Source organism: Sciurus vulgaris (genome assembly GCF_902686455.1).
Source record: "Sciurus vulgaris genome assembly, chromosome: 12".
Classification (NCBI taxonomy): domain Eukaryota; kingdom Metazoa; phylum Chordata; class Mammalia; order Rodentia; family Sciuridae; genus Sciurus; species Sciurus vulgaris.
Genome location: NC_136473.1, coordinates 7,357,133 through 7,384,597, shown reverse-complemented (window position 1 = coordinate 7,384,597; position 27,465 = coordinate 7,357,133). Strand labels below are relative to the sequence as shown.

Below are 27,465 nucleotides of genomic sequence, written 5' to 3'. Positions count from 1 at the left end.
GAAGTTGAACCCAGGGATGCTTAACCACTGAGCCATATTCCCATTCCTTTTTAATTTTTCTTATTTTAAGACAGGATCTTGCTAACTTTGAACTTATGATATGCTGCCTCAGCCTCCAGAGCTGCTGGGATTACAAGTGTGTGCTACTGTGCCCGATATATATTTCTTGTTATATATTTCTTATTATTTTGAAAAGCATGAAAACTACAATAGCACAGTTTTCTCATACAGAAAATAATGGATAATTTACTAACTCTATGACCCCAACAGAGACCGAACATTAAAAAAGTAGTATAAACTTAAGACCCAGAATATTTTTAAATATGGGGAGATCGTCTAAAGAAAAAATAGATTCAGATATTTGACATATGAAAACTTTGAAATGCATATTTGTGTGTGTGATGGGCTGACAGATCTGACTCCATGAGAATGTTATAGGCCAGACTCTAAGGGAAATGACTAAACAGACTCCATTTTGCTGAGACTCCATGTTATGTAGGAAATAAGCTTCTCCCATGGGAACACTCTGCCTCTGTGCCCATCATTAGTTACTTAGTGTGATGTGTTTAGCAGTACAGAATGATAATTCCTATGTAAAGAAAAATCGCTCTCTTTTGATTCCTATTGCTCCTGAACAATGTACCATGTGAACGGTGATGGTATGGATGTTAGTAACAATTCTTTAGTTTGTACCGAGGTAAGGGTCATTTTGACCCACTTCCCCCTCTGTCGATTATCTCATGATGTTAATGTGTAATTTCAAATCATAGCAACAGACACTTATGATTAATGTGATTTTTGGTATAATAATCCCTACAACCCTGTGGTCGGGTTGTTCTCCCAATAGCCATTTTTTGGGGCATTGTGTGAGACAGTCAGCCGGCCAGCTTAATAAAGACTCTCAAATTTGGACTTCTCAGTAGTGATCGGTCTGTTCTTAAGTTGCACCCCATAACATGCGTGTTACATATTTGTTCACATAACAAATGCATGGGAATTATAAGCTGCAAAATGGTAACGCTTCCAGAATGGGGAGAGATTGAAAACTACTATCTTTTGAAACTGAAGAATGAATATAATGTGGTTTGGATCCTGTTTTAGTCAGCTTTTTCGCTGTGGTGACTACAGGATCTGACCAGAACAATGGTAGAGGAGGTCTTAATCCACAGACAACAGGCTCCATTCCTCCTGGCTCAAGGTGAGGCAGGACAGCCTGGGGGAAGACGGTGGCAGAAGGAAGCTGCTCACACTTTGATGAGGAAGCAGAGGAACTTCGCTCTTCAGATACAAAATATATACCCCATAGTCACGCCCCCAATGAATCACTTCCTCCGGCCACACCCTACCTGCCTCCAGTCACCACCCAGTTCATCCCATCAGGGATTAGTTTCCTGATTAGGTTAAGGCTATGACCCAAACATTTCTCCTTCTTGAGTTGTCTCACATGTGAGCTTTTGGGGGACACCACATCTAAACCATAATAGATCTCCTTCTACAGAAGTGACTTCCATGGTACAGATTGGTGATGTGGTACTGATCAGCCTCAGGCACTTTCCCAATGTGATCAAGAAAACTGTTTTCCAAGCCTAGGCAAAGTGACTAAAAATATATCCAGTAGAAATCATGATTGTAATGAAAACAATGTATGGAAAATTATAACTTACTCAACTGTTTTGCATGCTGTCTAACATGATGGTGTCAAAACACACAAATGATACTATGGAATCCAGAAAAGGAGCAGAAATGATAAGAATTCCAGGTCTGCTGGATTCACTATAGTGAGTGGTACTAAAAATAGAAGCAACTCTGAGAATTTACAGAAACCTAGGAGGGGCTGGTGAGCCAGCAGAGTTGGGATGATGGAAGTTCGGTGAGGATTTACTGATCTCCAGTCGCTATGAAAGATGATGATGCAATGCTGAGATCAAATTCCTGCCTTGAGAAGTGTATCATGAAGCAGGATACGTAGCAACACAGAAACTGAGGCTCGTCTACAACACAAGATGTAGTTAGTTCAAACGGAGGTCCCGCTGAGGGTGAGGACAGCAATGTCCCCCAATGAACACAGACATTGGAGACCAGGCTCGGAATGCACAGATCTAATTTTACTTATGATTGTACAAGACATGTAGTTTCTCTTGTGCCGGGTTAGCTCATATGTGGGGTAAGGGTAAGACCCAGACTCTAGGAGTTGGGTGGAAGCAGGTTTGTGGCGAGCAGCCTGCAAACTCGTTTATTGCAGGAACAGCTATACATTTTATAGGTTTCTTGCCCAATCACAATGTGCCACAGGGGATCAGACCACCAGGCTCCTATACAGGTTCCCCTGGTAACACTGAGTCAATTTGGGGCAGTCATTTAATTTGCTAGGTGGCCGAGGCGGAACGCTCTTCCCAGTAGATTTACACACTTGAGACGTTCACTGCTGCCAGCCAAGCACTAGGATTTCTCCCAACATTGACATATATAGGCACATTATCCAATCAGGTTAAGACGCTTGTTAAAACATCACAGAACCAACCTATAGGTAAGCTATACATCGTACTAATGTAAACAAGCCAAGTATCCCTAAGTGACTCTGTCCGGCAACAAGTCTGAGACAACGGACTGGGGAAGGGCAAGCTCCAGCACACAGCATGAGGCGAGGCAGCAGGTGAACTCACACCACAGCTTGCCGTGATGCCTGCTGAGCGAGGCTTCCCTTCAGCTCCTAGCTCAGCCTCAGTAACTGCAAAAAGCCTCCAATCCATGGCGTGTCTTTACCATTTCCTCAATTTCTCCATCCAGACTGTTAGGTTTATTTAGACCATGGTGTCAGCGACTGCTTACGAATAAGCTTGAGGAATGTGCCCTACAACAGCAGACAATGGACAATACCTGGCCAGCCCTGTGTGTGCTCAGAAGGGCCTCCCAGAATAGATCTGGGTGTCCCAGGTAGTTGTGAGGAGTGAAGACAACTGGTCAGGAAGGAAGGGTGGGCTGATCCAGGAGAGGAGGCAGAGGGGGCTTGGTGTGCCCAGGAACCACAGCTGGTCTTGTAATTGGGGAGGAGAAAATGTGAAGACCCATCAGGTGGTTTGATAGTGATATTTGGAAGTGAACACAGTTGGGCTCAGTGGTGCATGCCTGTAATCCCAGGGGCTTGAGAAGCTGAGGCAGGAATATCGAGAGTTCAAAGCCAGTCTCAACAATTTAGTGAGGCCTAAGCAACTCAGCGAGACCCTGTCTCGAAATAAAATATTAATAGGGGCTGAGGATGTGGCTCAGGAGTTAAGCACCCCTGAGTTCAATCCCTGGCAAACATTACATAAATAAACCAAATTAAAATTAAAATGGAACACAGGCATGTGTTGTAGCTCAGTGGTAGAGGGCTTGCGTAGCATGCACAAAGTCCTAATTTTCCATCCTCAGTACTGCAAAAATAAATAAAATTGAAATGCAAGCTGCTGTTACTTGGGGGCTCCCTTAGCAAATACCAGGAACCCCCCAACACACACACCAGTGATTTCTGGGTAGGCGTGTCCATGTCTTGAGGCAATGAGTTCTGTTCCAAAGAAGCCTCTTCAGAGGGACAGCCACACTTCTCAGAGGAGGCTGGTGGTGGGTGGGGAGGGACCTGGCACTTCTTACTCTTGTTACAGTGGAGCCCTAAGAAAGTCCTGGTCACGTTTCAGTTTGGTGGAGGAGGAGGGGTGCTGGGCAGAGCAGGGAGTGAGCTGCATAGGGGAGCGGGAGAAGATAATTGCAGGGAAGGCCTGTGTGTGGCACCTGAGGTGTAGAACTGTGAGCTCCAGACACTGACCTTTCCCATTAGGAAATTCCTTGTTTCTTAAGAAGTTGAATGTTGGCTGGCATGGTGGCACATACCTGTAATCCCAGTGACTCAGGAGGCTGAGGCAGGAGGATTGCGAGTTTGAGGCCAGCCTCAGTAACTTAGTGAGGCCCCAAGCAACTTAGCAAGACTGTGTCTCAAATATAAAAAAGAAAGAAAGAAAGAAAAAGGGCTGGGCCGATGGCTCATGGTTAAGTGCCCATGGGTTCAATCTCTGGTAATTCCTCCCAAAATAAAGAAGTTGGGTGTTTACTGATGCTGAACTAAAAAGGGTGTCCATGTTGCAGGTCTCACAACATGCTTACGAAGGTTGGTTCTCTGCCCCAAACCTCCCATCCAAAACTGGGGAATTGCTCAAAAAATCTCTGGTTCTTCTTGGCTCCTTCTTTCTCTCCGTGACAGCTGCAGGCAGGCAGGCAATCCAGGTAGAAATGCAATCTCCTCTCAGGCATCCATGATAATTTTACACCTAAGTACAAGTAGGTGCCATGCAGGTCAAGCATCCCAGCAGGTGTCCATAAGAAACAGGATAAATACAAACTGCAGCCCCGTCCATTCTAGACCAGAGTGGTGTTAGCTTCAAAGAAAATACAAATCCAACATCAGAAGGCTTGACCAGGCAGCCGAGGTCTTTTCGTGGGTCTGTGTAATGGGCTAGCCCCTCAGTTTTACACCGTGAGAAGCTCTTTCTCAGAAACTCTCTGTGGATACGATCCTTCTTTCCAAGGGTCCATGTTCTTGTAACCCTGCATCTCTCTTCCCTTGCTACTTCCCCCAGAGCCACCCTCCTGCCCCGGTCTGGGGTACTTGCTCACTCAGTTCTACCACACCCCTCCTCAAAGTCCTAGGCTGTAAGACCCAGGGGTTCCGCCCAGGCGCCTTTGTTCCTGTAGGGAGGAGGTATGGAGTACCTCCTGGGAAACAATTCTCTTTATGTTTTGAGCAATACATTTTCATGAAATACCTGCAGTAAATTAAAATACTCATAGACAGGTTTTGATTATCATGGGGAATTAAAAACATGCAAAAGCAGGAAGAAGAGCTTGGTAAGCCCCCCATGCATCCATCACATTCAGCTTCAACAATTTTCAAAATACCTGCATGTCCATTATTTCTTACGTTTCTCTACCAACCTTTCAGATTGTTTTGGAGAAAATCCTAGACAATAGATAATATCAGGTCATTGATCAATATTTCAGTTTTATTTCAAAAAGATAATTTTATTTTGAAGAATTTTAAATTCACAAAGTTGTAAACATGTACATATCCTACACCTAGATTGACCAAGGTTTTGTCACATTGTCTCTACACACAGACACACACACACACACACACACACACACACACACACATACACACACAGCCTTTGTGTGTGTTTCATAAAACCCTTAGAAAGAAACTTGGAGGTATCTTGACTTTATGTTCCTAAATAATTCAAATTGTATCTCCTAAGATCAAAGACATTCTCTTGCATAACCATAAAACAATGTTCTGGTCCAGGAAATTTAACCTTGATGATAAGACTTGTATAGAATCCATATTAAAATACAATAATATCATTACAGCAAATCTTACTGATCCAGAATCTACTCTAGGATTACACATTACATTGAAATGTTTTCTCCTTAGACTCCTTTAATTTACAAAACATCCTCAATCTTTCATTGTTTTTATGACTTTGACATTTTTAAAAATTTATTATTTGATAAATTTTTTTATTAAAATCTTTTATTTTTACAATTTTTGATTCATTGTACACAAATGGGGTACAACTTTTCATTTCTATGGTTGTACACAATGTAAATTCACACCATTCATGTAATCATACATACACATAGGGTAATACCGTCTGTTTTATTCTACTATCTTTCTGTCCCCCACCCCCTCTACCTCATTTTCCTCTACACCATCCAACGTTCCTTCAATCTTCTCTTTCCCCTACCACCTCCCCTATTTATATATTGTCGTGCACTTATCAGAGAAAACATTTGGCCTTTGGTTTTTTGGGCTGGGTCTATTTCACTTGGCATGATATTTTCCAACTTCATGCATTTACCAACAAATGCCATAAATTTATTCTTCTTTATGACTGAGTAATATTCCACTGTGTATATATACCACAGTTTCTTTATCCATTCATCAATCGAGGGGCATCTAGGTTGGTTCCACAATCTAGCTATTGTGAATTGAGCTGCTATGAATATTGATATGGCTATGAACATTGATGTGGCTGTATCTCTGTAGTATGCTGATTTTAAGACCTTCGGGTATAAACTGAGGAGTGGGATAGCTGGGTCAAAGGGCGGGTCCATTCCAAGCTTTCTGAGGAATCTCCATACTGCTTTCCAGAGTGGCTGTACCAATTTGCAACTCTACCAGCAATGTGCAAGTGTGCCTTTTTCCCCACATCCACACCAACACTTATTATTGCTTGTGTTCTTGATAATAGCCATTCTAATTGGAGCTAGATGAAATCTTAGAGTGGTTTCAATTTGCATTTCTCTAATTACTAGGGACGATGAGCACTTTTTCATGTATTTGTTGATCACCTGTATATTTTCTTCTGTGATGTGTCTGCCCATTTCCTTAGTCCATTTATTGATTGGGTTTTTTGTATTTTGGGTGCAAATTTTTTAAGTTCTTTATAAACTTTGGAGATGAGTGCTCTGTCTGAAGTGTGTGTGGAAAAGATTTTCTACCACTCTGTAGGCTCTTTTTTCACATTATTTTGATTATTTCCTGTGCTGAGAAAAAACTTTTTAGTTTGAATCTATCCCATTTATTGATTCTTGCTTTTATTTCTTGTGCTATGGGGGTCTTGTTAAGGAAGTCTGGTCCTAAGCCAACGTGATGGAGATTCAAGCCTACTTTTACTTCTATTTGGTGAAGGGTCTCAGGTCTAATTACTAGATCCATGATCCATTTCGAGTTGAGTTTTGTACAGAGTGAGAGATAGGGGTTTAATTTCATTTTACTGCATATGGATTTCCAGTTTTCCCAGCACCATTTGTTGAACAGGCTATCTTTTCTCCATTGTAAGTTTTTGGCACCTTTGTCTAGTATGAGGTTACTGTACTTATGTGGGTTTGTCTCTGTATCTTCTATCCTGTACCATTGATCTACCAGTCTCTTTTGGTGCTGTTTCTTTACTATTGCTCTATAATAGAGTTTAAGTTCTGGTATAGTGATACCTCCTACATCACTCTTCCTGCCCATGATTGCTTTGGCTATTCTGGTTCTTTTGTTCTTCCAGATGAATTTCATGATTGCTTTTTCTGTTTCTATGAGAAAGGTCATAGGGATTTTAATTGGAATTGTGTTAAATCTGTATAGTGCCTTTGGAAGTATGGCCAGTTTGATAATATTAATTCTGCCTATCCAAGAACATGGGAGATCTTTCCATCTTCTAAGGTCTTCCTCAATTTCTTTCTTCAATGTTTTGTAGTTTTCATTGTAGAGATCTTTCACCTCTTTGGTTAGATTGATGCCCAAGTTTGGTTTTTTTTTTTTTTTTTTTTTTTTTTTTTTGAGGCTATTGCTAATGGAGTTCTTTTCCTCATTTCCCTTTCAGATGTTTCATCGCTTATGTATAAAAATGCATTAGATTTATGCATGTTGACTTTATATCCTGCTATTTTGCTGAATTCATTTATGAGGGCTAGAAGTTTTCTGGAGGAGTTTTTTGGCTCCTCTAAATAGAGAATCATGTCATCAGCAAATAGTGACAGCTTGAGTTCCTCTTTTTCCTATTCATATCCCTTTAATTTCTTTAGTCTAATTGCTCTGGCTAGTATTTCAAGGATGATGTTGAATAAAAGTGGTGAAAGAGGGCATCACTGTCTTGTTCCAGTTTTTAAAGGGAATGCTTCCAGTTTTTCTCCACTAAGAATAATGTTGGCCGTGGGCTTAGCATAAATAGCCTTTACAATGTTCAAGTATGTTCCTACTATCCCTATTTTTTCTAGTGTTTTGAGCACAAAGGGGTGTTGCATTTTGCCAAACACTTTTTCTGCGTCAATCAAAATAACCATATGATTCTTATCCTTAAGTCTATTGACACGATTGATTACATTTATTGATTTATGGATGTTGAACCAAACTTGCATTCCTGGGATGAACCCCACTTGATTGTGGTGCACTATCTTCTTAATATGTTTTTGGATGTGGTTTGCCAGGATTTTGTTAAGGATCTTTGTATCTATATTCATCAAGGATATTGGTCTAAAATTTGCTTTCCTTGATGTTTCTTTGTCTTTTTGGGTATGAGGGTGATACTAGCTTCATAGAATGAGTTTGGTAGGGTTCTCTCCTTTTCTATTTCCTGGAATACTTTAAGAAGTATTGGAATGAATTCTTTGAAGGTCTTGTAGAACTCGACTGAGAATTGTCTGATCCTGGGCTTTTTTTGGTTGGTAGGCTTTTGATGACTTCTCTTATTTCATTGCTTGATATTGATCTGTTTAAATTGTGTGTGTCCTCCTGGTTCAGTTTGGGAGGATCATATGTCTAGAAATTTGTCGATGTCTTCAGTATTTTCTGTTTTGTTGGAATACAGATTTTCAAAGTAGCTTCTCATTATGTTATGTATTTTAGTGGTGTCTGTTGTGCTATTTCCTTTTTCATCATGAATTTTAGTAATCTGAGTTTTCTCTCTCCTTCTCTTTGTTAGTGCGACTAAGGGTTTGTCTATTTTGTTTACTTTTTGTTTTGTCAATTTTTTGAATTGCTTCTTTTTGTTTCAATTTCTTTGGTTTCAGCTCTGATTTTAATTATTTCCTGTCTTCCACTACTTTTGGTGTTGTTCTATTCTTCTTTTTCTAGGGCTTTGAGCTGTAACGTTAGGTCATTTAGTTGTTGACTTTTATTCTTTTCTTGAACATGCTCCATGCACTGAATTTTGCTCTTAGTACTGCTTTCATAGTGTCCCAGAGATTTTGATATGTTGTATTGTCATTCTTATTTACCTCTAATAATTTTTTATCTCCTCCCTGATGTTTTCTGTTATCCATGCTTCAGTCAATAGCATATTATTTAGTCTCCAGGTGTTAGAGTAATTTCTGTTTTTTATTTTGTCATTGATTTCTAATGTCATTCCCTTATGACCTGATAGAACACAAGGCAGTATCTCTATCTTTTTGCATTTACTAAGGGCTGCTTTGTGGCATAACATATGGTCTATTTTTGAGAAGGTTTCATGTGCTGCTGAGAAGAAAGTGAATTTGCTCATTGATGGATGGAATATTCTATGTATGTCTGTTAAGTCTAGGTTATTGAATGTGTTATTGAGTTCTATGATTTCTTTGTTTAGTTTTTGTTTGGAAGATCTACCCAGTGGTGACAGCGGTTTGTTAAAGTCACCCAGAATTATTGTGTTGTGGTCTATTTGATTGTTGGAATTGAGAAGGATTTGTTTGATGTACATGGATGCACAATTGTTTGGGGCATAAATATTTATGATCGTTATGTCTTCCTGATTTATGGTTCCCTTAAGCAGTGTGAAATGTCCTTCTTTATCCCTTCTGACTAACTTTGGCCTGAAGTTCACTTTATCTGAAATAAGGATGGAAACCCCCACTTTTTTACGGAGTCCATGTGTGTGGTAGGTTTTTTCCCATCCTTTCACCTTTAGTCTGTGGATGTCTTTTTCTAGGAGATGAGTCTCTTGCAGGCAGCATATTGTTGGGTCTTTCTTTTTAATACATTCTGCCAGTCTATGACTTTTGATTGATGAGTTTAGGCCATTAATGTTCAGGGTTATTATTGAGATATGATTTGTATTCCCAGTCATTTGGGCTTATTTTTGGTTTCTAACTTGACTTGGTTTCTCCTTTGACTAGTTTTTCCTTTAGGGTAGTTTCTCCCTTTACTGACCTACATTGTTTTTTTTTTTTTTTTTTTTTTTTTTTCATCTCCTCCTCATGGAATATTTTGTTGAGAATATTCTGTAGCACAGGCTTTCTATGTGTAAATTCTTTAACTTTTGTTTATCATGGAAGGATTTTATTTCATCTTTAAATTTGAAGGTTAGTTTTGCTGGGCATAGGATTCTTGGTTGGCAACCATGTTCTTTCAGAGCTTGAAATACGTTGTCCCAGGCCCTTTTAGCTTTTAGAGTCTGGGTTGAGAAGTCTGCTGCTATCCATATTGGTCTCCCCCTATATGTAATCTGATGCTTTTCTCTCGTGGCCTTCAAAATCCTATCTTTATTTTGAATGTTAGGCATTTTCATTATAATGTGCCTTGGTGTGGATCTGTTGCAATTCTGTGCATTTGGTGTTCTGTAAGCCTCTTGTATTTGATTTTCCATTTCATTCTTCAGGTTTGGGAAATTTTCTGATATTATTTCATTGACTAGGTTGTTCATTCCTTTGGTTTGTATCTCTGTGCCTTCCTCAATCCCAATAATTCTTAAATTTGGTCTTTTCATGATGTCCAATAGTTCTTGGAGTTTCTCTTCATGATTTCTTACCATCTTCTCTGTTTGGGAAACTTTATTTTCAGGATTAAATATTTTGTCTTCATTGTCTGAGGTTCTGTCTTCCAAGTGGTCTGGTCTGTTGGTGATGCTTTCCATTGAGTTTTTTATTTGGTTTATTGTTTCCTTCATTTCAAGGACTTCTGTTTTTTTTTTTTTTTTTTTTTTTTTTTTTTTTTTTTTTTTGAGAATCTCTAGCTCTGTGTTGAAATGATCTTTTGCTTCCTGCAGTTGCTCTTTCAACTGCTTATTGGTATTATCATTCATTGCCTGCATTTGCTCTCTTATCTCATCCTTTGCTTCATGAATAATTTTAATTATGTATTATTATCCTAACTCCTTTTCTGACATTTCTTCTAACATACTGTCACTGGATTCTATTAATATAGAATCTAGGTTTGTTTGGATCATTTTCTTCCCTTGATTTTTTCATGTTGTTCATGTATCTTCCCCTCTAGCAGTGCAGTTTTGGGGTATTGCAGTTCCCTCCTATAGGCTTATAGTGACCCTATAGGTTTCCAAAACCTTTTCTCTAAGAGGGAGATCAATATTAGCAGTGCCCAAGTCAGACAGTATGCAACCCTAAACCAAATAGCCCCTATGAGGATGTTAACAATATTGTCATAATAAACAGAATGAGTTCAATTATTATCTTCAGTAAACAAATAGATTTGCAATAAGATCTGCAGTTTCTAATGGAGGACAAAAAGCATGCGGAGGGGTGTAGGATGTAGCTGTAAATGGAATAAGAAAGGAATATATATATATATAAGTTCTAGATAATAGAAAGAGTGAGAGTGTAATCAAAAGAAGTTTGTTGTTAGCATGCGAAAAGGGAGAAAGAGACTCTAAGGTAACAGGTAAACAAAAGGAAAAGAGAGCGAGAAAAGTAAAGAAATAAAAACTTAAAATTGTTCAATAAGGAGAAAAAAGAAAATCTACACTATAATAGTCATATAGTACTCAAACCTCCCAGTCTTCAGTAGACTGACGCATGAGAGGTACCTGACAATGAGCTTCCAGTCTCCAGCAGGCATCTCAGGATAGGATTTGCCCCACCTAAAGATGGGAGCTAAGGTTTCCAGGATTATCGAAGATGGCCACTCTGGCTTCCAAATGTGTTGGCAAATGGGGAGCTGCTGCTGGAGGGTGTGGGCGTGTTCAGCTGGAGGTCCTGGAAGTGGGGTGCAGTTGCTCAGGCAGGGGTCCTGGAGGTGGGGTGTTGTCGGTCTAGTTGTGGGATCCTGGAGGCGGGGTGCAATCAGTCAGTCATGGGGTCCTGGTGGTAGGGCGCAGTCAGTCGGTCTGGGGTTCCTGGTGGCGGGGAGCAGTCAGTTGATGCGAGGGCCCCAGAGGCAGGGAGTGATGGGTTGGCCTGAGGGATCCTGGAGATGGGGCTCAGTCAGTCCAGCCAGGGGTCCTACAAGTACTGGCTGTTTTCTCAAAATGTAACCAAAGCTGCCGGTTCTGTGACAGTGAACTTCCAGGCAACAGCAGGTAGCTGGTGCTCCTTGGCGGTCTGAGGTCAGTCTCGACTTTGACATTTTTGAAGAGTAGGAGTCAACTGTTTTATAGAATGCCCTTGATTTAACTTTGTTCTATTGTCCTTATGATTCTTTTGTGCATTTTTGACAGGAATGCCACATAACTGAGGCAGTCACGAGGGGAGGGGCACATGAAGTCAGGAGACCAGGAGACCATTACTACTGGTGCTTTGATCACTTAATTCAGATGGAGGTCTGTATGTTTATCTGCTGTAAAAATACTCCTTTCTCTATGAAATACATAAGCAACAAGCACTAAAATATTGAACGCAACCTATTCCTCAGTGTGCTTTCACCCTCTTGCCAGGATAATTCTATTATAGTTGCAACACAGTAATTTTTGAAATAATTCCTTCTTCATTTATTAATCAGCATTCTACTGCAGAGAAGAGCTTTCCATTTTCCTTCCTCTTTTTTTTTTTTTTTTTTACTTTTTTTTGGTATTAGTATCTGTATGAACACATGCATTTCTTTAATTCAAAGAATTCTAATGTGTTGCTGTCATTTATTTTGATACTTAATGTCAAATTTGACCAAGCCAGTTCTTTATCGTGTTTTTCTTCTGGTCACTTTAGTGACAGGAGATGACTCCTAAGCAAAAGTTTCTAAGTACACCTCCTTGCCCCATGATAAATCCTCTCACTAAACAGGACTGGCCAGTCATCTACTTCCCACCTGGTGTTCCTAGGCTCGTGGGCAGCACCTCCACCCTTCCTCTCTGGCTTTGGGCTATTTATCACCTTCCGGTTCCTTCCCCATGCTGGCTTAAACCTCCCCTGCTGTTTGCTTGCTTCAGTTTCTTCTGCTTTCTCTTCTCTCCAGCACTTAGCAGAGCCCTAAGGCAGAGTAGGTACTTATTAATGGGCAAATAAGTAGTTCTAAATCATTAACTGTTTGAGTACTGTGGTTAAATAAGAGTGCTACATGAGAATGTACATGATGGGAAATGTTTTTCACAGAAAATTCAGGGAGAATAAAAGAATGTTCTCAGCAACTGAAACACTGGACTTTAAAAGGAAATGTCTTGCTTTTCTCATTGGTTAACTCAACATTCATTCATTCAACAGGTACTATGTGCCACTATAGTATTACAGAGATCACTGAGCTACATGTGGCCCTGGGAAACTGACCATTTGTTTAGCGGGACAGTCATGTCAATTGAAAATTAAAGTGTAATGTTGATACTGCGGTTTACCAGTGATGAGTCCTGCTTCCTCAGGTGTATAACGCCAGAGAAGCCCGCGGAGGCAAGCGTAGAGTAGAAAGTAAGCTTTATTAAAGAAAAGTAAAAGCAGACTTCTCCCGGGTGGAAGAAGGAGACCCAAAGGTGGAATCCATAGGATGAGCAAATCTTGTCCTTTTTATAGGTTTGTTCTCCCATTCTTTCCCCCCTCCTCTCTTTCCTTCCTGCCTACTTGATTTGTCCCAGTTTTGCATAGAGTGAGAAGAGGATGGGCAGGGGGAGGGCAGAAGTAATTTAGCCAGGTGAGGGCCCAGGGGGCATTAATTACCATCTCCTTGCCTGTAGTCCCTGACAAGGGCAGGTAAATTTGGTAATCAATGACTCCGCAGGTCCTTGACATTCCTTTCTCCCAGGGTAGTCTCCAACTGCCAGAGGCAGATGGCTTTCATGGCCCCCATTTCCTGGATCTGACCTGATCCACTATTTCTACACTAACTGCCTATCCCCAATTCTGGCTTCAATGTGACAAAGCTTTAATAGAGCTATGAACAAAGCACAAAGAGGACACAGGAAGGAAATCAACCATCTACAGGGAAAAGATTTAAATTGTTGACATTTGAGCTGTAACTTGAAGAATAAGCAAGATTTGACCCAAAGTTGGAGACACTTGAGGCAAGGGAAATTCAGGAACTAAGGGGCTCATGAAAGGACCACAGGGTTCTTCCTCCATTTAAACTTTTTCCCCCTCTTATATAATGCTGGGGACTGAACCCAGGGCTCTGGAGCATGTGAGGCAAGCACTCTGCAACTGCCACATCACCAGTTCTGTTTTTTTGTTTTTATAGGACTTATCACACACTATGATCTGTTGGTATGCCTTTCAGTAAACTGTATAAAGTGCAAAGCCTGTAATACATTTGAGAGTAGTCCTAGCAACTCACCCAATGTCTTAAAACATGTTTGGTGCATGAAGATGTTGGGAAAGTTAGGGTGTCTAGCCCTATAGGGTAGGAAAGGTAAGTGACTGGGCTGAATGAAGACAGGCTAGGACTAGTTTGTGAAGGGCCTTCTTTCCATGCAATAGAGTTGGTTTTCCCTGTAGAGAAGAAAACAGAGATCCAATGAAGGTCTTTAATGAAAAGATGCGATCAGGTTTTTTAAGGAAATGCCTGTCGGCACTCTGAATGATGGACAGTAGCAGAGACCAGTCAGTATGCTATTAAAACAAATCTGGTAAGAAGTAACAGCAGGCAAAACTACTAGGGAGAGGGAGAAGCATTTTAATCCATTTTTTTTCTCCTGAATTATTATACATGCTTTCAATATTAGAGGAAAACTGAATCTTATGTGATTATTATTTGTAAAAGCATGGGTATGAATATTTAATTTGCATTTTTTTTTTAAATGTGACAAGGTATTACAAAGGAGAAGGCAGGGGTAAGGATGGCATTGCACATCTACCCAATACAAGGGGGAGTCTGAGAGGCTTTCTTCCAAACCGTAGAACTGCCAGAATTTGAACATCGTAAATAGGAACAAGCAGCACAGGTACGCAATGACCATGAATACACATGTGACACAGCCCCTGCCCTCCACCATGGTGGGGGTCGAACCCAAGGCTCGGACCTAGAATAGGCTTCCCTGCACCGTCCCACCGAGCTGGGGGTAGAACCTGTTGCCTCCTTCGTGCTAGGCAAGCACTCTACTACTAAGTTACATTCCCTAGTCCAACGCCTTATAATGGCGGGGGGGGGGGGGGGACAAAATTTGGAATAATTCACATATGGTATATATTATCAAGAGCAAGGATACAGAAAACCAGGCAGTAAGCTTAAAGGAAATGCAACATACTTTGTGTCCCTCAGTCCCTGCTAAAATTGATCAAGGGTGGGTAAGACATTGTTGAATTAGAAGACATTTGCTACTTCAGTCTAGTCTTTTTATTCTCGTTTAAATCGTAGGGAGTTTTCATGGACCCCGCTCAGAAGCTACAGAAAACACCTTCAGTTCCTCTAACACCGATCCCCCAGACCCTCGTCCATATTCCGCACTCGCAAACGCCAACGTCTTCTAGACCCAGGGCCTCGCTGATGGCGGGCAGAGGGGACTCTGGACCAAGGTCGCCGTCGTCAAAGGCTCGAGGGTCGGGTTAGGGATCGCTGTCCCGAGGGGCAGGGCTGGGAAGGGGTCGCCGTCCCGAGGCACGCAGGCGGGACTGGAGTCAAGGCCCTGCGGGAGTGGCAGGGGAACGAGTCGCGGTGGAGGGGGACGCACGTGTCCCCCTCTGGTGGGTGGCACAGGGGCAAGGGCAGGGGTGGAGATCTTGGTAAGCGTCACGGTCGCGAGAGCGTCCTCGACCCGAGTGGACCCTGCTGTCTATGAGAGATGCACGCAGTGACCGCAGTCCCAGGGTCAGGTGCCTTGGAAGACAAGGTCGGAAACAATCTTTCAGTTCACGGCCGTCAGGCGGGGCCACGGGGCGGGGCGTGAGGCGCGGCGGCGTGGGGCGGGGCGCGCGGCGTGCGTGCGCCGAGAGTGCGGGGGGCGCGGGGCGGGGCGCGGCAGGGAAGGGAGGTGTGCGCGCCGCGGGGCGGGGCGGGGCGGGTGGACGGCGTGCGCGCACGCGCCAATCACAGATGCCGCGAGAGGAGTGCGCGCGGAGAGGCCGAGGGAGGCGGAAGGGAGGCCCGGGTGCCGCGCGCATCCAATCAGCGCGCCGCGCCGCCATGACGCGAGGCTCTCCCGGGCGCCGATCGCCAGTCGGCTGGCCCGGCGGGTGAATGCGCCGGAGCAGGGCGCGGGGACGCGCGGGGGCGGGACTTCCGCAGGGCCCCGGAAGTGGGAGCTGTGTGTTCTCATGCGAACGGGAAGGAGCGTTGGGGATCCGGAGTCTCGAGACTGAGACATTTTCGGGCCTGAAAGGGGAAGAATCCATCCCCGCCGCAGCCAGCCCGCGCCCGCCCTTCTTTCCTGCCTTCGGCCCGGCCCGGCCGCGCCGCCTCTTCCTGCCGTCTCCCTCCTCGGCCGTCCCCGCGTGTTGCGCGGTCGCCGGGCACCGGGGCTGCGGCGAGGAGCCCGCGGGCGGCCGGTCGGGCGGGGCGGGCGGCGCTGACAGGTGAGCAGGCCTTCCTTGGCCACCGGCTGGGCGGCCTCCCACCTCGGCCGGTGCTCGGACCCGCGCCCGCGCCCGCCTGTCACCGGGCCGCCATCTTCCCGGAGGGACTCGGCCCGCGGCGGGCAGGGCCAGGCCAGGCCAGGTCGGGGAGGACCCGGGCAGGCCGGGGCCCGGCTCGGGTCGGGGACGAATGCGGCTGGGGCCTGGGTTGGGAGGGCCTGGGAGGACCAGCGGGGCCGGGGCTGGGGTCAGGCGGGGCGGGGAGAACTTGAGAGCCGGGGCGGGGCGGGGAGACCTTGCGGGCCGGGGCTGGACGGGACCGGCACGGCCTGGGCCGGCAGGGCTGTGGCGCGGCGGGGCGGGTCCAGAGCCGCCCCCGAGGCCGTGTGCGCTAGGCCCTGCCGGTTCGCCCGTGCAGCCGGAGGAGGATGGGCTGGGGTCGCAGGCCGCGAGCGCCCCGGGGCCGGGCCGGCGCGGGGACCCGCAGTGCGGCGCGGGGCCTCGCCCCCTCCGTCCCGCCGGAGCCCGGCCTGGCGGCCTCGCTGCTGCTCCGGCAGGGACGGGTCATGAGGGAATCGCATTCCTTTAGAACCAGGAAGTTAGGATCTGGTTCTCGAGAGTGTTCGGAGGGCTACCTTTTCCCCCGGTGGATCTGAGCAGGGGTAGATTCCGAAGGAGTTGAGAAGTAAAAGTCAGATGGGGAGGTGCCCAGCGTTCGTCCTCGGACTGGGGTCTGTAGTCGGCCGAGGAGCAGGTCAGGCGCTTCCTCGCCACCTGCCTCTCGGTGGTGTGCGGGTGGAACGTGGAGTTATTCAGACTTCAGGTCGTTGCGTATTGTAACTTCTGGTGAATGTGATTTCGTCTTCTCCCTCGTTTTTATATAAAACGGTCTTGAGTTTTAGCTGAGATGGAACCTGAGAAAATGATCTCTACCTGGCTTCCATTTGAGACCCTTTCACTGACTGAAAAGTATCTGGACTTAATCATAAATTCAAAGTTTGAAGTTTTCTGTAACTGAATAAACGGATTTCCCTTGACTGTGTAGTGGAGTTAGTTTGTAAGTATAATCATAATGTGCGAGGAGTTTTGATTGAGGTAATAGCAACTTGAAGGTGAATGTTTAAGTAAATGTTCAAGTCATTTTCGCTTTTGAGTTTTTTGTGGGGGGCAGGATGTTTCGCTCTTCTTATTTTCAGTTGTGTTAAATACTGAATTTGTGCTGAGTTGTAGTTCCCAAAGGCCACGAAGGAAGAGAGGAGTGATGTTCACTTTTTTGGGTGGTCAGATAGTATATGCAATGTGCAATTTCCATACTTCCCCAACCTGCCTAGCTCCCCTAATTTGTCAGGGTAATTTACAGAAGTTGAAATGGTTGTGGCTTTTCCCTCTGTGTTTAAGGTACCAAAAGGCAGTTTTGTAATCAAGCTATACAAGAAATGACTTAAGGAGGTTTGCTTGACTTGTTAAAGTGAAATATTTTCTGAAAGGCATCAAATTAACAAGTTGTTTATTAAGCCATAAATTTGATTTACATACTTCCCTTTGAAGAAAGGGAAATAAATTTTATCCTGTATTCTAAAATATTAATGTGACTTATTTACAGGAATTAAAAAAAACTAGGGCTTCTTATTCATTAGAAATTATTTTCTTGGTGTTTTGCGTTTCATATCTGTGAAATAGGGATGGATGAAAGGATACCCTTACAGGACTATTGTATCACAAACATGTAAATGTTGGCTATTTTTGCTGTTTTTATTATTGAACTCCTGTTTTAATGTTTACTGTGTAACTGTTAACTTTATTAGCAGAGTTTGTTTTCCTTGACCACTGGGTATCTGGGCAGAGAAGACAGGTTCTGCAGGCAGAATGTTCATTTGGACAAAGGAGTTACACTATGTTGGAGCAGGAACCAGAGAGAAAGTAGATAATGTAACTATAGACGTTTCTAAGCGTTCCGTTTTGCCATGTTCTCTAGATGAGTACCTGAAATTAAGTGGCAGCAAATTCAGGGAGAAATTTGGTTTTACTTAATGTTCCTTGGGATTGCACTTTAAAAATATGAGATTTAGAGAACTAATTGAATTTAATGTGATTATCATAAATATGCCCAAATTTTAACAAATATATATTTAAACTTGAAACATTTTACTTAGTCACCTGTTTTTATGAAACCATCTTCCACTTATCCTAAAGCATAATTCTCAAACACTAATTGCAAATTGGGACATCAAATTTTTTAATGGTAATTACAATAAATTGCCTTTAGTTACCAGAATAGCTGCAATTACTCTGGTGTAGATTTGCAACAATATTTACAAATTTTTGTAGTGACCAAGAAATGGCTGACAAGCTCCTCTCTTTCACTGTTTAAAAGTGTTATGTTGGCATTCATACTTTCTACCAAAATATGAACTGGGATTATAATCTAGGTCTTCCAGTTTTAGAAAGGTGTTATCTTTTTGATGGTCTCTTTATGTTGGAAAAAATGCTGTGTAGGAATAAATTCCATGTTCTTAAGCTAGAGTAAAGGTACAATTTTAAAATATGTTTTTACAACTCCTGCTGTACTATTGCAGATTTCTCTCAGTTTTAAGGATATTCAGAGAACGGCAACTTTAAGACTAGTTGCATATAAAATCCTGAAATTTCACCAAAAATTAGGATAGTCTTTTCAGATTGATAAATGCAAGAAAATCCTAAGGCATAGTTTTGTAAGTTCTCCTATAAATCCCTCAAAACAACCTTTTTGAAATGGGTAGAAAAAAATGTGAACACTGAAATTGTATTGGTGGAAAATACAGTGTTAAAGATGGACACTGCTCCAGGGGTTTGCTTATACTTTTTTTGGAACTTTTTTCATGTGAAAGAGTTCTCCTTTTTCTATAAGAGTTAATTTTCGAGTATACAGTAAATGAGATACTACCTTCTAAGAGGATTCAACTCATCAGATCTGAATTTAGTTTACTTCAGTTTGGCTTGTTGATATCTTTCACGTTGCTATATTTCTGAAGTTGTATTGATTAGGGTATGAATTTTCTTATCAGGACATGGAATTGAAAGGTACAAAGCCATTAGGTTCCCTTGTGAAGAGAAGGAAGATAAATTCCAACTTGGAATTTTTTTCCCTGATGTTCTATGCTTTATTTTTCCCATGTGTAAATATCTCTCTTAGGAATAGGGAAAATTATTAGCTCAGCTGTTCCCTTCCTTTCTCTTCCTTGTCCCCCTTCCCCCATACTTTTTGCCCCTCATTGTCTTTATAAACTATCTTTACACTGTTTTTCTGTGAAGCTGTCATGACTTCTATTTTAATCAGGAAGGATTTGCAGTTGAGTGATGTTGCTGATTTTACATCTTCTTCATAGTCTTATTTATTTGTTGTCAGCCTCATCTACTGTGATGTGGGCCATAGACTGCATTGTAATATTGAAGATATTTCATACTTAACCTAAATTTGAAAGCATGATACTTAATTTTTTAGGGGGCATTTAATACTCAGATATGACACCTAGTCTTCACTGAAAATGTTTATGAAATCAAACTTAAAAGTTAGGATGGTATTTATTTGCCTGTCAAAATAATTTTCTCTTTTGTTTGCATATACTATTTTAGTTATACTACAGGCAGACTGCTATAAAGTTATATATTTATTGCTTGGCCCTCATCAGAACTGTCTCAGGCACTCCTAAGCCTCCCACTATGTGATTGTGCCATCTCTGCATCTTCTTTTCTTTCACTGCCCCACCTTTCAGGTTGGACCACTGCCTCCTTCTCCCCCTCCCCCTCAACTGTGGTGTTGCACACCTTTGCTCTTGTGGTTTCTTTGCCTGAAATTGAAAGTCCCTTGCCTTTTAATTTTTTAATAATTTTTATTTAGCTCCTTAAGAAGGTACTTCAGGAGTTTTTGCCTCAATTTCTGAGGTTAGTCAGTGCTTCTCTCTCTCTTTTTCTTTTTTTTTTTGCCGTGCTGGAGATCGAACCCAGGGCCTTGTGCTTGCAAGGCAAGCCACCACTCTACCAACTGAGCTATCCCCCCAGCCCTAGTCAGTACTTTTCTTGAGTGTACTTTGTCTCATTTAGCAAATATTGATTAATGTAAGCTCCTTGTGAATAAGATCCTTTATACTTAACTCATTGCCCAGCTCAGAGCCTGGTATACTGTAGAGGATTAATAAAATTAGTTGAACTAGAGGAATAAAGGCATGCCTGAAGACAACTCCAACATAGTTTTGGAGAAATTATTTGCTGATCATGTATTTCCATGTGTATGTAAACAAATGTGAAAATCTTTACTTAAAAAGACACATTAGAGCCAGACCTGGCATATGTCTGTAATCTCAGTAACTCAGGAGGCTGAGGCAGGAAGATTGCAAGTTCCAGGCCAGCCTTATCAAGTTAATGGAGGCCCTGAGCAACTTAGTGAGCCCCTATCTCAAAGTAAAAAAAATTGAGCTGTGGATGTAGCTTACTAGTTAAGTGCCTCTGGGTTAAATGCTCAGGTGTCCCCCCCATCCTCCTAGTGCATAAAAGTGATGTTTGCAAAATTTTAACTTTTTCATAGGTGCTTCTAGTACATAAAGTGTTTTAGGTGCAGTAATTAACTGTAGGACCTCCAGATTTTACCATTCTCAGTCTTCCATTTCTTGCCTTTATTTTGCTTTAAAATTAAAACAAATGACATTAGCCAAAATCAAAGCATTTACAATATTGAAAATATTTTTAATGCCACCTTCTATTTAAAGTCATGAAACCTGCATTTGGATGCTGATGACTTTCAGCTCCAGGCTTCCTCAGGTAAGTCCCTTATAACTGTCACATTTACTAGGGCACATCCTACACCTCTTCTTGTCTTTCTTCCCTGCTTTGTTTTTCTTTACAGTACTTAAGACATAACATGCCATATAAATTACTTAGGGGTAGTTTGTCCTCTTGGACTTGACTATAAAATCCATATGGTATGGGGCATTTTGCTTATTTCTTTCATTGATATGAACCCAGAACTTAGAATACTATCTGACACATACAGTGCACTAAATTATTGATTTAAGTACTTTCTTATTTATTTATTTATTTATTTATTTTTGTGTGTGTGGTGCTGGGGACCTAGGACCTCACGCATGTTAGGCAAGCACTCTATCACTGAACTATACTCCCAATCCTCTGAATAATTTATCAGTAAATCCCAGGGTTTTAATATGAACAAAAGAAGTAACCCCCACCCCCTTTTGGAGCTAGTCCCCTGAGGCAGGTAGAATGTCACGTAATCAAATACAAAAAGTACAATGTACTAAGAGAGGTCATGGATGTAGACCTGGAAGGGGCAGAGGCTTCCCCAAGGGAGTACTGAGGTTGGAAGCGGGTGACAGAATGGTCTTCTCAGCAAAGAGAATGACATGTGCAGTGACTGAGGTGGAAAGGAGCAGAGAGTTTGGGTGAAACCAGTGTAGATGTGACTTAAGGGGAAAGGTGGCTTGGAGAAGTAGGTGTGGACCTTAAGTCCATATAGGTTGAGTATTTTGCTCTTTCTTTTGAGAACAATGGAAACAGTTGGAGGGTTTTAAATGGGGAATTATATGGTCAGAGTTGCCATTTTCAAATGATCTTTCTGGTTTATGGACCGGATTCTTGGCAGCAAGGTGGAGGGCCCTCTTCCAGTTTATACTTACTGTTGTCATAGTTGAAAAGGCCTGTCCCCCACCCTGTCTAAATGAAGAATAGCTTACTTAGAACACCTTTAATTTGTATTTCAGAAAGTCATGCATGTTTAGAAAACACTTCAAGGTGGCTTTAAAAATATACCTTAGATCTGCTAGCATTTGTCAGATGTTTAAAGTATATTATTTCAGAGTTTATTAAGGCAAACTAATTATTGGATTTCTTTTTTAGGAACATCTCTGAAAAGTGGGAATATTTTGTTTTCATATTTCTAAAAGTTTTATTTTTATTGTCAATGCTCAATATAGGTCTAAAAATTTAGTGGCCTATTTGATACATATTTATATCAATGATTGTTCTCTGAATGGGTTAAACATTCTCTTTACAAAAAATATGAAATTCTTTTAAATATTTAAGACATTGGACTTTTCTGAACATTCTTTATCGATTAAGTCATATTTTGTGCTGAGATTTTTATGTAATTTCTGCTTTACCAGTTCAGTTGAAAACTCACTCTGTGTATGTGTGTATATCCACACAAACTATAGTACTTCTCTGTAGGCTTTAGGAAACCTTCAACGCATTCTGAATTTTTTTTTTTTCCTACATGAGCCCTTAAAAAGCCCTTTAGTCATATTGGGGAATAGTGGCACTTCTTCCTGAGAAGCAATAAACCAGACTCACAACCTGATAAGGTGCCAGTAGATTACCTTTTTTTCTGTGGTGCTAGGAATCGAACCCACGGCCTGTGCTTGCAAGGCAAGCACTTTATTGACTGAGCTATCTCCCCAACCCCTTAGATTACCTTTTTAAAGGAGAAGTCACCATAGCAGGACTCAAATGTGCGTGGGGGAATAGTCCATTGCCTTAACCATTTGATTTGATTACATGACCAGTAACCTTTAAAAGTAAACTCGAAGTCCCTGTGAAAAAAATTAGCCTTTTAAAACTCTAGATCTTCAAATGTAAAGGCATTTTGTGTTTTTAGGAGGTAAAACTTTCAAACAAAATTGGTGGTATGTTAGTTGTGTGTTTCTTAAGTATGGTTTTATGTGGATGCTTGGTTTCCAAGTCTTGGATAAAACTGCCTGGCCTGATTTAAGTTCTGTATTCTTCTTTGGTTAGTATCTGTATCTCCAGTGCTACTTATCAGTCTGGTTGCTGGTTCAGGTTGCCCTTTAGCGGTTCACTTGGGGCAGGCCACTGTGTAAATGAGCACCTGATGAATCAGCAGTATTTGCCCCTTCACACCTTTAACTAGCTAGGACGGGGGAACACCATCAGGAAGACCCAAGGGTGAAAATGCATGAGAAGCTATGTCACCAGTGCTTACTGTGTATGCTGTGTCCTGCAGTTTTTTTTTTTTTTGTTTTTTTTTTTCTTTTTTGTGGCTCTTTCAATTTTTTGGTATATATTGATTAACTTAACTTTTTCTGCTGAAATCATTATCCCATAGGGCTCGGTGCAGGTGAATTAAACCTAAGCATGCATGGAGCAGAAGTAGAAAATAGAATTGCCAAATCCAGTAAACTGTGGAAGCATTTAAGCACATAGAATTTAAAAGTCTGTTTCAGTTAAGAGTGAACTGTTTCCTGCAGGGTGCTGTGGGATTAGAAATGTAAGTTTTAGTATGCTTTAGTTAAACCTATGGAGCCTCTTGGTATATTGTTTCTTTCAAGTTCAAAATATATATACACACAGGCACACACATATACAAATATACGTATATATTTTTGTATATACATATATATTGCTGGATACACACACACACACACACACACACACACAAATTTTGCTGGAGATAGAACCCAGGGCCTTGAAAATGCTAGACAAGTGCTCTACCACTGAGCTATATTCCCAGCCTCCAAGTTCAGAATATTGAAAGTTTATTCGTTGATGTGGTAGGTTTTTTTTTATTCTTTTAAAAAATTTGTTCTTTTTAATTATACATGACATTAGAGTGTATTTTGGCATCAGACATACATGGAGTATAACTTTCCATTTTTGTGGTTGTACATGATACGGAGTGAACATAGAAGAGTTATGTCCCATTCATTCTACTGTCTTTCTCATTCTCATCCCCCTTTTCCACTTGTATAATCCGGTGAACACCCCACGCCCGTTGTGAATCAGCATCTGCATATCAAGAGAACATTTGGCCTTTGGTTTTTTGGGATTGGCTTATTTCACTTAGCATGATAGTCTCCAGTTCCACTCAATTATGGGCAAATGCCATAATTTCATTCTTCTTTATGACCAAGTAGTATTCCATTGTGTATATGTACCATATTTTCTTTTTTGTGTGTGTGTGCTTTTTTTAATTTTTAATTTTTATTTTTTATTTATTAATTAAAAATCATAAATTTACATAGGGCAATATTGTTTGATTCATTGTTTTTTTTTCCCTTCCCCCCCACCTCTCCCACCCCTTTTCCCTCTATACCTTCCTTCCTCCATTCTTACCACCCTCCTTATCCCTAACCCTAAACCTAAACCTAACCCTAACGCTAACCCCTCCTACCCCCCATTATATGTCCTCATCCGCTTAACAGTGAGATCATTCGTCCTTTAGTTTTTTTGAGATTGGCTTATCTCACTTAGCATGATATTCTCCAATTTCATCCATTTGCCTGCAAATGCCATAATTTTATCATTCTTCATGGCAGAGTAATATTCCATTGTGTGTGTGTGTGTGTGTGTGTGTGTGTGTGTGTATATATATATATATATACATACCACAGTTTCTTTATCCATTCATCAACTGAAGGGCATCTAGGTTGGTTCCACAATCTGGCTATAGTGAATTGAGCGGCTACAAACATTGATGTGGCTGTATCTCTGTAGTATGCTGATTTTAAGTCCTTTGGGTATAGGCCAAGGAGTGGGATAGCTGGGTCAAATGGTGGTTCCATCCCAAGCTTTCTGAGGAATCTCCATACTGCTTTCCAGAGTGGCTACACTAATTTGCAACCCCACCAGCAATGTATGAGTGTACCTTTTTCCTCACATCCTCACCAACACCTATTGTTGCTTGTGTTCTTGATAATCGCCATTCTAATTGGGGTGAGATGGAATCTTAGGGTAGTTTAGATTTGCATTTCTCTTATTACTAGAGATGTTGAACATTTTTTCATGTATCTGTTGATTGCTTGTACATCTTCTTCTGTGAAGGGCACCTAGGCTGGTTCCATAGCTTAGCTGTTGTGAGTTAAGCTGCTGTGAACACTGATGTGGCTGAGTCACTATAGTATGCTGATTTTAAGTCCTCTGGGTGTAGGTACGGAATGGGATAACTGGGTCAAAAGATGTGGTAGTTTTTAATCTATTATTGGGTATAAGTTTTTCATGAAATCACGTGAGTTTACAGTTAAAGGTAGAAAACCATATAGATAAGATGTTCCCCCAGAGTCGTCATATGCCCACAAATTGTATGCTAGATAATTTTTGCACGTGGGGGAGGGGATGGCATAAAAAAAGTTAAAAAAAGTTTTATTGTAGTTGTAGGTGGCAGAATGCCTTTATTTTATTTATTTTTATGTAGTGTTGAGGGTTGAACCTAGTGCCTCACACATGCTAGGCAAGTGCTCTACCAATGAGCTACAGCCCTAGCCCTCATTTAACTTCTGATTTGGTGCATGAAGGTATGGTTAGATAAGTTTATTGTAAGGAATATATTTACCAAATGTTTAATAATAATTAAAACATTCAGTAAGATTTAATCCAGGTGTGACTGACTTTGTTTTGTCAGTGTCGTTAACAGTCTGGATTTATAAGACTGGAATGGGAACCTTTCATTCTTTTTGACTATTCATATAATGTTAGGTGTGAATGAAATAGCACTTTGAATTAGTATAGTACTACTGAGACTTTGAGTTTTTATCTACGTTATTTTGTCAACTGAGATTTGATAACTAGTTTCTGAAAATAACTGCCAGAAAAACAATGTGATATTGTATTTGCATTTTCAGAGTTTTAGAGCTTTACAGACTCAGAAACTGAAGCCCACAGTGGTAAACTTAGAAATTCAGCTGGCTGGTTGGTGGCAGGGCTAGGTCTGTAACTGGTCTTCTGAGTTCAGTATCTCATTGCATTCTCAATTGCAGATCTCACACTGTAAGGATACTTTCAAGGCATGCCCTCAACCATAGGACATCAAAACAAACCTTGAAATTAGAGAAAACATTAACTTTGTCATAGAATTTTAAACAAGCATCATATTTTTTAAAGCATATTCTTCAAAGAGCTATTTGTTCTTTTCAAAAGATTGAAATAATGTACAGTTATGCATTGCGTAGGATGGAATTAGGTTTTGATAGATGTGCCCTTAGGCTGTTTTGTTGTTGTGATCATCACGGAAAAAGTAAAAACCTGGATGGTATAGGTCAGTCACTGCACATGCTAGGCAAACACTCTGCTGTTGAGCTACAGTACTTAGTCCTTCATGTGACTTTTTTTTTTTTTTTTTTTTTTAAGAATTTAACCTTTATTTTATTTATTTGTTTTTTTGTGGTGCTGAGGATTGAATCCAGTGCCTCACACATGTGAGGCAAGCACTCCACCACTGAGCTGCAACCCCATGTGACTTCTTGATGCAGTCAGGAAACTTATAGCATGAAATATATGACACTGCTGCTGGTGTAACACAGCATACTGTTTTATAATAAAATTTAAAAATATGTAAATAGTGCACTCTGTCAACAAAAAGTATATTATAGTACATACGTAAACCAGTATTGGTCATTTATCATCACTGTCAAGTATTATCTACTGCACAGAATTGTATGTGCTATACTTCTCCACACCTTGCAGTGCAGTAGGTTTGTTTTTACCAGCATCACCACAAACATGAATAATACATTATACTAGGACATGATGCCGTGATGTTGCAATATCTACAGTATCACTAGGCAGTAGGAATTTTTCAGCTTTGTTATAATCTGTGACCACCATTGTATATGCTGTTGATTGATGACAAATGTCATTTTGCAGTCCCTGCCTATATTTATTGTGCAAAATTAAGAATTTTTGTCATTTTAGGTAATCTATTAACCTCAATCCAGATACGTATGTGCTAATAGGTGTTCTGATTAACACCCTCTAGTTTGTGTGATATAAATACATTGCAACTTAGAGTTCATCTTTGAGAAATAAACTAAGAGAAATTTATATAAAATAAGTGATTTTCTTCCTAAATCATTCAGACAGTTGGTCCATTTTACTATGCACAGTTGCTAATGTGGGCCCATGCTTAGGCTCAGGGGTCCAATGTCAGCATTTTGCCTTCTTACCCATCACCTTTTTGTAAAGAGGAACTCAAGATAGAGAGAAAGCAACTTACAGTGAGCTCTCCTGGCCCTTCCTTACCATTCTCAAGCAACTTCTGTGTGTCAGGATCTCAAGTTTAACAGAAGACAGCTTTCCTTCAGAGTGAGAAATTAATGCAAATTGCAGCTGCTCCTACTCTCAATACTGTTATCTGGCTCATAATTCAGAGAACTGAAAGCTCTTTCTTCCTTTCTTTCATTATTCAGAACACCTGTTGTACTTCTTGGAAATCTGAAGTCTGGAGAATTTGCCTTATATCATGCATTACAGGAAGAGCAGAAAATGGGATTTTTCTAGCTTCTTGCCTCCCAAGTCCATTGCAAATAATACTCAACT

The 27,465-nt window shown here is 41.2% G+C and overlaps 1 protein-coding gene across 2 annotated transcripts in view; it reads left to right on the top strand.

Annotated features, from left to right (window-relative positions):
• The first annotated feature begins 15,802 nt into the window (after nucleotides 1-15,802).
• Nucleotides 15,803-27,465, top strand: part of LARP4B (La ribonucleoprotein 4B) — a 92,103-nt gene continuing 80,440 nt past the window's right edge. Inside the window, exon 1 of one of the 2 annotated variants that reach the window (XM_079107778.1) lies at nucleotides 15,803-16,149. The gene's annotated coding sequence lies outside the window, so the exon portion shown is untranslated. The remainder of the gene's footprint in view (nucleotides 16,150-27,465) is intronic. The other variant, XM_079107779.1, reaches the window with a different exon arrangement.